The sequence below is a fragment of the Mus caroli genome, chromosome 2 (assembly GCF_900094665.2).
Source record: "Mus caroli chromosome 2, CAROLI_EIJ_v1.1, whole genome shotgun sequence".
NCBI classification, from domain to species: domain Eukaryota; kingdom Metazoa; phylum Chordata; class Mammalia; order Rodentia; family Muridae; genus Mus; species Mus caroli.
Genome location: NC_034571.1, coordinates 170,235,990 through 170,246,318, shown reverse-complemented (window position 1 = coordinate 170,246,318; position 10,329 = coordinate 170,235,990). Strand labels below are relative to the sequence as shown.

At 47.2% G+C, this 10,329-nt stretch overlaps 1 protein-coding gene across 1 annotated transcript in view; it reads left to right on the top strand.

The window, feature by feature from the left end:
- The first annotated feature begins 8,176 nt into the window (after positions 1–8,176).
- Positions 8,177–10,329, top strand: part of Dido1 (death inducer-obliterator 1) — a 45,518-nt gene continuing 43,365 nt past the window's right edge. The window contains exon 1 of the mRNA XM_029468669.1: positions 8,177–8,692. The gene's annotated coding sequence lies outside the window, so the exon portion shown is untranslated. The remainder of the gene's footprint in view (positions 8,693–10,329) is intronic.

Sequence of the window (10,329 nt, the reverse complement as noted above, 5' to 3'; positions counted from 1 at the left end):
ACCAATGGAATCCTCTCCCGAATCGGCCGGCCGGGCGGTCGCCGGAAACCAGGGTTCGACTTCCGTTTTTGCGCAGAACTCTTCGGCAGGGCCCTGNCTCTACGGGTTGGCGCGAGAGTCAAAAGGCTCGTATCGCTTTTGCGCAAGATGGCTGCTGCGGGGGCATTCGCGTACTGAGTGCTAGCGCGGGGATGGAGACGTGTAGACTGAGTTCGAAGCGAAGGTCCCAGCTCTTTTCTTGTTTTTGTGTGTGTCTGTGTATGTGTGTGTGACGTGGGGGTGGGGCGAGGAATCGGTGTGTGTGAACACGGGAGTGCGCGAGATGAGGAGGGCATTCCCCGGCTTGTAGTCCGCCAGGCTCTAGTCCCAAAGACAAGGCCTCCGGATGTGAGCGAGCTCCTAGGATTTATTCCGGGAACGTTGTAATCGAGGCCTGATAGTGTCAGAACGGCCCTGCCTAGAGCGATCCTTGTGGCCACTCTGGAGAGCGGACTGCGGAGGCTCTTGTTCCCTCGTTTCTGGGCACTCAAAAAGGTGACTCCCTAGTGCTGGACTCCCTAGTGCTGGGGTTCATGCACGAAGTTAATCCCTACTTCTAAGGCAATCATCCAGGCAGAGCGGATCCATGCTTTAGAAGTGCTCACAGTGGGGACCCCTCCGCCGAGGGTACTCTCTACTTCTGGGCGCTCACAGTGAATGTCCTTTTTCTTAGCGGCGTATGGTGTGGACCCAGCTCTGAACTTCGGCGGAGGGGATTCCTGCCGCGGGAGAACGGACCCCCTATTCTTCCCACCCCTGAATCCTGTTTACTCAATGCCTTGTGATGGGTTCTTAGATATNCCAGTAAGGGATGGGTGGGGGTAGTTGGAGGTTCTCTAACACTGCGGGATTGGAACGGTTAAATGGGTATTTGCATATTTATGTGTTCATTGTCTACCGGAGGAGAATGCAAATTCAGTCATTGTAATGTAAAGAAATTCTGGAATGCTTCTGGGAGGAATGTTGGGCCGTCGGCGCTGAGATGGTTGGGTGTGCTTGTTTAAAGATGAACTGTCCAGGGAAAGCAACTTCTCATTGAGCCACTGAAAATAAGGCCAGTTTAGCAGATCTGTCAGACACAATGACCACAGTGGCTGTATGTGATAAGTCTCTTAACTCCATAGCTCTACCCGAAGCTATTCAGGTTGGTACTGACAAACTTTGTAGCGATTACTTTAACTCTGGGTAAAGTTGGATATCAACTCANACTTGTGCAAGGGAAGAGGCCGGTATTATAAGGAGAGAAGAAGAGGGTTAACTCAGACTGTTAATGCCTCTGTTGATGATGGATGAGCAGTCTGCTAGTGCCCTAGTCTTTTCTACAAACTAGTTCCTGTTGAGGGTTCTTCAGCCGCTTGACTTTGAGCTCATCTTTGCTGCTTGCATGACANTGTCATATATGTCCTCCCAGTACTATTTCTCCTACACCCTGACCTTCATTTCATGTAAGGCATTTGTTTGCCAGTTGATTGACCTTCCTGCTCGGTCACCCGGACTCCTGTTGTTCTCTTTGGGCTGTGAAATGCTCCCCTCCACTGCTTGGGCTTCCCTGGGAAGTTCCACTAAATACAAGCAAGTTTTGTCTTTTCCTTTTGCTCAGGTGATAATTTTTATTTTTTTGAATTTTCCAGATGTTTCTCTGTGTAGGTAGCTTGGATGTTAGTAGTGTGCCCCACAGGCTGCTCATGGTAACATACCTAGAGGCAAGTGGATCTCTGCGTTCCAGGTCAGACCGGGCTGTGTGCCCTACCATGCCCATTTCAAGTGATCTTGTAAACTAGGGATTCTTAAACTTTCCACCTACAACCACTTTATGCATAAGGATTTTTTTTTTAAGGTTTATTTTATGTTTGTGAGTACACTGTAGCTGTCTTTAGACAGCAGAAGAGGACATCAGATCTCATTACACATGGTTGTGAGCCACCATGTGGTTGCTGGGAATTGAACTTGGGACCTCTGGAAGAGCAGTCAGTGCTCTTAACCCCTGAGCCATCTCTCCAGCCCCAGCATAAGGATTTTTTTCGTGCTATTCTGGGTATATGGATGTATAAAATACAAATCAAATATTAACTGATAATTTCATAATGGCCTTCTCCTATAAATACAATTTTACCTTTAAGGACAAAAGCAAATTTTTATTCTAATAGGATGCATATGCTTGCTTATTTTTACATTACATTAAGTGTTAGCCTTGGGGCTGGAGAAAAGATGGCTCAGAGCTTTAAGTTTCCAGCACTGAAGTCAGGAAGCTCACAGCCACCTGTAACTCCAGTTTCTAGAGATCTGCTATCTCTGGCCTTTGGGCACTTATGTACACATGAATAAAAATAAATCTTTGGGTTTTTTTGTTTTGTTTTGTGACAGGGTCTCGCTATGTANCTCTGGCTGTCCTGGAACTTGCTATGTAGACCAAGCTAGCCTTTAAGTCACAGAGATCCTCCTGCCTCNGCCTCTGCCTGGATTAAAGGTGTGTGCCACCATGCCTGACAAATCTTTTTTTAAAAAGAAATTTTGGCTAGATGAGGTGGCACAGGACTTTAGTCTTAAGTATTTGAGTTCAAGGATAACCTGATCTATATAGTTCCAGGTCCACTAAGCCTACAAAGAGACACCCTCTGTCAAAAAAAGTCTGAATTCTTTTCTATGATTATTTTTGTGTATTTGAATGTGGGTCTGGGGACCAGAAGAGGATGTCAGAACCCTCAGAACAGAGTTTGTAAGTGGTTTCAAGCCCTCTCACTTCTGTATTAATGCTAAGAACCAAACTCCAACATTTCTCAAAGGAGAGTAAATGGTATGAGCCAGTCCAGCCTGGAATATTTATTTTTTTTGAAAGACAAGGTCTCCCTTGTGTATGCTGGCTGCACCTTTATGTGTAGGCAGGAGTGACAGTGAGTTTAGGGTCTCCTGCTCTACTTTGTGGTGTAATTCCAGGCTTATGCACAGTGAATGCCAAGTGCTTGTGGTGCTGGGGAATGAACTCAGAGTGTGGCCCATACTAGGCAAGAACCCACCAGGTAACTGACTACATCCCAGCCCTGATCTTGATCTTTATTAGTCTCACTTGTTTAGACCAGACTAGCCTTGAACTCAAAAATCTACCTTCCTCTGCCTCCCAAGTGCTGGAATTAAAGGTGCACACCACTGTGCCTGGCTTCTGTTATATTTCTTGAAGTTCATAAACTTTGTACAATAAAAATACTTGAGTTCATAACAAGCAGGAGTCTTAAATATAGTTGAGGTGCATTTGTTGGTGTTTCTGGCATGTAAAATGGGCTTGTTTTATTTTCAAAACCAAAGACTGCAGAGCCCAGAGAAATTGCTTCACTTGCAGCTCTTGATAAAGAGTTTGATCTCGAGCTGGGCATGGTGGTGCACACGTTTGATCCTAGCACTCCGGAGGCAGAGGTAGGCGGATTTCTGAGTTCAAGGCCAGCCTGGTCTATAAAGTGATTTCCAGGACAGCCAGGGCTATACAGAGAAACTCTGTCACAAAAAAAAAAAAAAAAGAGTTTGATCTCCAATCCCAACACATGGTGGCATAATTACTTGTAACTCCAGCTTCAAGGGATCTGATGCGCTCTTCTGAACTCTACAAGCATCTGAACACATGTGCACAGACACCTACACATAATTTTAAAATAATAAAAAAATATTTAAAAAGAACCAAGATTGCAGTTGATCGGTATACCATGGGTGAGCCCTGCTAGAAACACCTCGGATAATTGTGTTTAATTTTGATTTGTTACATGCTTAGAAACTATAGCTGTTGCCAAATTTTTCATGACCTTCCCCCGTTTCAGTTCTAGAATCCCATACAGGATTGCAGCTCACAGTTAGAAAAATAGTTTTGGAACTGGAGAGGTGACTCAGTAGTTAAGGGCACTCCTGTTAAGGGAGAACCCAGGCTCAGCTCACTTGGAGTTACTGCCTGCAACTCCAGTTTTTGGGAATTGGGCTCCCTCTTCTGGCCTTCATGAGCACCTTGCCCGTGCATATGGTACACATACATACAGATCCAGGCAAAGTACCCACACACATAAGCATGGTAATGCATATCTTTTTTTTTTTTTTTTCCGAGGCAGGGTTTCTCTGTAGCCCTAGCTGTCCTGAACTCACTCTATAGACCAGGCTAGTCTCGAGCTCAGAAATCCGCCTGCCTCTGCCTCCCAAGTGCTGGGATTAAAGGCGTGCACACCCCTGCCTGGTGGCAGAGGCGATGGGGTCAGCCTGGTCTGTACAGTGAGTTCCAGGACACAGCCAGGTTATGTAGAGAGAACGGTTTCTTGGTGTCTCAAAGAAATAAAGATCTAACGTGCTATTTTCCTTGACTTTCAACACCCTACCCCATATTACCAGTGCCTTATATCATGAATCCCCTAAAAACAAGGTTTACTGTGCTGTGGAGATGGCTTAGTCAGTAAAATGCTCAAGCAAAGGGACCTGAGATTGATCTGTGTACAGAAGACTGGTACTGTGGCTTCTGTCATCCCAGAGCTGGCAGGCAGACACGAGACCCCTGGGACTTCCTGGCAAGCCCACGTCTCTGAACTGGTGAGCTCCAGATTCAGTGATTTTGATTCTCAAAAACAAGCGATTGTGGAGGAGGACACCTGCCTGAGTACACATGTGCTGCTTCACATACACACNTGAATGAATGAACACACAGAGAATAGTCACATTCTCTGTATTGGGCATCTCAGTTAGTAAAGTGTCCAGTGCATGTTAAGTTCTTTATATGACTGCTGATTAGGGAATGAATGAGTGCACTGTGCCAAGGCTCTTCCTCTCCCGGTGTGAACACTAGCAAAGGGGGAAGTCAGCTCATTTGTGGTTTATCTTTGTGTGGGTGAGTATACACGCAGGAGTGCATAAAGGCCAGAGGAGATGGCCTGTGTTCTCTTGCTCTGCCTTATTTCTTTAGGACAAGTTCTCACTAAACTGTAAATTAAGCCAGTAGCCAGCATACTCCAGCAGTCCTGTCTGGCTGTCACCACCATCCACAGCACTGAGGTTACAGGCCCACGCTTGTGCCTGCCCCTGCTTGAATGTCAAATGCTCTTAACCACTGAGCTGTCTTCCCATCCCTGTGAGCCAATTTTTGTGTTAGGCTTTGAACCGATTTGAGTTTGGGGTACACAGGGGAAGGTTCCTGGGACGAGTGAAGGGGTAGATCCAGATTGATTAGAGGAGGGCTTCCACAATGTGTATGGAACAGACAGGATAGTGGGGCAGGACATGTACATGACCTGTGTACAATGGCATCAAGGANGGAAGAGAGTAGAAAATAGGTGGGCATGTCCTGGGACAGCCACACTGGCTGTAACCTGGGACAGTTGCCAAGTTGACAGAAATGTCAGCCTGGTGGATTCATTAACTAGCTAAACTTCCTGTGTGTAACAGGTAAACCTGGGGGAGAGAAGTCATAAAAGTTGGCGGAGAGGCTACTGTATGGTCAGAGGTACTACTGTACTGCAAGCTAAGGCAGGAATTGGAAGTTGTGCCATTGTGAAAGGGTAGCAGTTCTCGAGCCTGGCTGTGGTGGTGTGTCCCCAGCACTTGGGACACAAAAGGCAGGCAAATCTCTTTGAGTTTGAGGTCAGCCTAGTTCACAGAGCAAGTTCCAGGACAGTCAGATCTACCTAGAGAAACCCTGGTTGTTTTTTTATTTGGGAGTTCAGGGTGGGGGTGGGGGTGGGTAGCAGTTCTCTAGAGAGAGAACTAAAAGTTTATGGGCGAAAGAACTGGTAGGTGAGATAGCTCAGCGGGTAAGGAGTGTGTGTGTTCGCTGCACGATGGCCTGATGCTGTATCAGACCCTGGGAACTCGTGCAAAGGTGGAAGGGGAGAAAAGACTCATCACACCTGCCTTGGTAATGTCGATGTATTCACATTAATAAAAATTGAGAGAACATTATCCAGGGGCTGAAATGGGAGCTCAGTGGTAGAGCCTAGCAGACACATCCATAGTGGATTCAGTCCTCAGCATTGAATAAACAAATAGTAAAATATCACCGAGTTTTATAAAAGGGAAAAGCATTCTGAGGATAAAATACAAAATGCTTCCTTTAGGTAAATAATCAGGTACCAGGATGCCTGCTATGTTTCGCAGAATAACTTTTGCCCCCTTGAGGCTGGGTCTCATTCAGCTGACAGACCAAGCTGTCCTGGAACCACAGAGACCAGCCTGCTGCTTTCCTAGTTCTGGGATTAAAGGCTTGGCTAGAACTACATTGTTTCCATGGATGCTTTCTTTTACTCTTAAAAGGAAAAAAAATGTAAACCCTTGAATTCTGGAGTCCTTGGCTTCTGTTGAAGAGAGCTACAAAACAACTACACATTTACTCAAATAGTTTTCTCTGTTGGAAGGAGGTGATTTTTGTATCACTTCCCCTTTTCCTATAAACCCCTTGGTTGTAGGGGTATCACACTGGTAAGAGTCCTTGTTGTAGAAGACTCAAGTTCAACTATCAGCTCCCACAAGGTGGCTCACAATCTCCCAACTCCAATTCCAGGGGATCTGACACTCTTTTCTGACTCATGTGGGGTCCTAGGCATAACACATGGTGCACATTCATACATGCAGGCAGAAAATAAACTGGGGAAAAAAGAAAGGTCATTGACTTTTTTTCTAAATCTCCGTGAACACCAGAAGAAGTCATCAGATCCCATTACAGATTGTTGTGGTTGCTGGGAATTGAACTCAGGACCTCTGGAAGAGCAGCCAGTTCTCTTAACTGCTGAGCCATCTCTCNAGCCCCAACCTCTCACTTTCTATAGGCAGGTTGGCACAGATTCTGTTCTTCTGTCGACTCTTCAGTTTGTGACACATGTGCACTCTTTATTTTTTATTTTTTCCTTTGAGACATCTCATGGTGTTTCCCTGGCTGTCTTGATTGGTTTTTATTTGTTGGTTTTGTTTGTTTGTTTTTGATTTGTTCTAAGACAGTATTTCACTCTGTAGCCAAAGCTGTCCTGGAACTCAAAATCTTCCTGCCTCAGCATCCTCAGTGCTTGTAATACAGAGGTCACTACACCTGGTTACAAAGTCTGTAAATTGCTGGGGNTTTTTTTTTGGCTTTTTACTGTGCTGCCCGTACCTTGTGCTCTCTGTATTGTGATGGTTGGTGTTGGGTCTCAGCTGTGTATGGATGTAGCACTGCCAGATAAAGATCTGCTGCAAATTGGACCCTGCTGTTTTTAAAGTGAAATTGAAGACTGGTGCTTTACTCTATTGCCCTCCGTGCAAAGCAGGTGGTGATTTGTTATCGGATTCTTCAGTGCTGTGCAAGTAAATGCATTTTATCCAAAGTTAGCTGTTACAGATTACTCCATGCCTAGGTGGCTCTGGGTTCCATCTCCAGCACTGCACATAATAAAATGAACTGTAAGTTAAATGTTGGGTTTTAGTTTTTTATATTTAAAAATGTTTATTTAATGTGTATGAATGGTCTGCTTTTATGTATGTGTACATGCAGTGGGTGCCTGGTGCCTGAGGAGGCCAGAAGAGGGCACTGGATCCCCAGTACTGGAGTTGTTTGTCTGCTTGTGGATGCTGGGAACTTATCTCAAGGGCAGAGTTGAGTAATCAGGGTAGGCCCCTCCTTGACAAGAATCTGAAAGGTGGTATTGAAGGATCTCACCAAGGGAAGCAGAAGCAGCNTTCTACTGTACTGGAAGCCCCATGAGCTGTCATGTAATCTTNGGAAATGTTAGAAAGAAAACTACTCAAGACCTGGGTTTCTGAATGGAGCATTAGAGGCCTCTACAATGTGAGAGAGGCCTTACTAGACCGGAGCACATGTTTGTTCCAGGAAGCCAAAGTTAAGAGTCCAGAAGAATGGTTTCCTAGCGATGTGTCTGTGTGCATACATAAATAAGCTGGTTGTATGGGGCAAAGCTGAGCGTCTACCCCGGCATTAACTGCCCTCAGAGCAATGTGGCTAGTGTTCACGGTGCGACCTCTTTCTGGTTTCCTTAAGTAATATGGGGGACAGTGAAGGAATGTCACTGTAGTTAGCGCTAGGGGGGAAATTCTTAAATGCCTTCGTGAGGGGACTGGGGGTGGGGCCCTTGTAGGCACGAATNCCTGGACTTTGGCTCCTGACTCCTGGTCCATGTTTAGGAAGAAATGGACGGGGCAAGGATGTTTCAAGCACGGAGTAAAGGATAGTCTGAGGGAGTGAGTCCCTGTAGGGCGGGCGCCCCTCCCGGCTACGTACACGCCCTGCCATAGGCGAGAGCTGCAGGGCTTTGAGGTTTTCCTGGCTCCTTCCCACCGGAATCCAGTGCTGGTTTATTCCGAAGCACCAGTCCCTGCTGTGTCTACAGTTTCTAAAGCTTTTGGAATGCTGGGCCGGGTGCTGTTCCAAGGAGGAACCTTTTAGTGGCTTTGGCTCCCAGCTTAGCCCCTTGGTTTGGGACGCGGGAATCTGTCAAGCGTGCCCGGCCGACGAGGCTGGCGCTCCGGGGAACCCGGGTGGCGCATGCGTGCAAGAAGGGCGGCACAGCCGCTCTAGCCTCGCCGTAGCTCGGTGGCCGGTCGATTTCTTCCGCTTGCCGCGCGGCCTACCACTCTAGGACGGTAGTCTCACTGGTCTCTGCTCTATATCCGTGGTAGCTCTGGAAATGGCTGCGGGATCCCGGCGGCCGGGGTAAGTGGCACTGTACAGTGAAGGAGGGCGGGAGCCGTNTGGACCCGAACGGCACTTGGACTCGGGACAAGGTGGAGTGGCGCCATGCCGGCAGNCTAGTTCCAGCGAGCGGAGCCAATGGCTCCGAGAAAATGGCGTCGCGGCCCGCGGGGCCCTTTCCGGCCCCGGGCTGAGGGATCGCGGTGGAGTGCGCGAGGCCGGGCGGGCGGTCTGCGTCTGGTTTCTGCCGAAATCACCGGTTGTCTTGTGTAGTCCAAGATGGTCTGGGTCTGGGTCTGGGAGGCTGTGGATCCCTTGATTCTTGAGTCGGAGTTAGGGGCCCAGCCTCCCGCGACCGCAGGTCCTCGACACTTGCGGTAGGGCATTCGTGGTANGACGTGACTGGGACTGGGCGCGATTTTGCGGGTGTACGAGCAGATATCTCATGGGGGACTTCGGGGAAGATCCAGCCTCAGCCCTGTGTAGGGCCTGGGCGTTGCCTGGGCTCTCATTGCCTCTTGCCAATGTTGGTGGCCAGGTGTGTATGTTAATGTAGATTGATCTCAACAGTGACTCTTGAGTAAGAGGCCCTGGGTTTGATTGGGAATGTTGTGTATATTTGATTTTCCACAAGAGGATGCTCCTTGTTACACTTGTCAGACAAACTCAGTTGTGTAAGGATGATAAACAGCACACAAAAAAGATTGTGTAATTGATGACCCCTGCCAGCACTCATGACAAGCACTTTCCTCCTGCCACCCAGTGCATGTGTAGCATCATAATAGCTTGCTGAGAACGTGTGCTAGGGGACCTGAGGAGAGCTCAGGTAGGTCTTGAAGGCGAGGTGGGATGTCTTCCTGCCTTNTGTCGTTCGCAGAAGTTTTCTATTGTCAGAAAAGCTTTCTGTACCTCTGGTAGGTATTGTCTTAATAGGCTAAAGAGTCTTAATTCAGTCAGTGCTGAGCACCTCAAGTAATGATTTCTCTTCAGCATATGAGTACAGTGCCAGGCCGTACACTTCTGTCAGCACAGCATGTTTTACCATGTTACACATCTGTCCTTTCAATACTAGGTGACTTCGGTTTAACCCCAGAAGAGCAAAGATTTGACTGTTTCATGTTGCACTTAGATCCCTACATAGTGATCCATGTTGTAGAATCTGTTTCTTANGCTCAAGCCCCAACTAAGAAATTGTTGCTGAGTGGAGTCTCCTTTAAGTCTTCAATGACTGGGTCCTTTGCAGAAACCCAGTACTCTCTGAGGTTTTGTGTTGATTCTGTTACAAAGGTTGTGTGATTTGCAGCCAGTGATAGTGAGCTCTTTGGAAAGAGGAGGTCAAAGCCCAAAGTCTGAGTTGTGCTCATTTGTTCTGAGTGTGCAGGCTCGCCTGTGAGACAGAACATGTTGACAAGGCTTTAGTTTATTTTCTTGTCATTTTGAGATGTTCATAAGGGAATGTGAGTGGGCAATTTACATAGTTTTAAAGACTAATTCTGGCTGGGCAGTGGTAGCACACGCCTTTAATCCCAGCACTTGGGAGGCAGAGGCAGGTGGATTTCTGAGTTGGAGGCCAGCCTGGTCTACAGAGTGAGTTCCAGGACAGCCAGGACTACACAGAGAAACCCTGTCTCGAAAGAACAAAACAAAACAAAACAAAA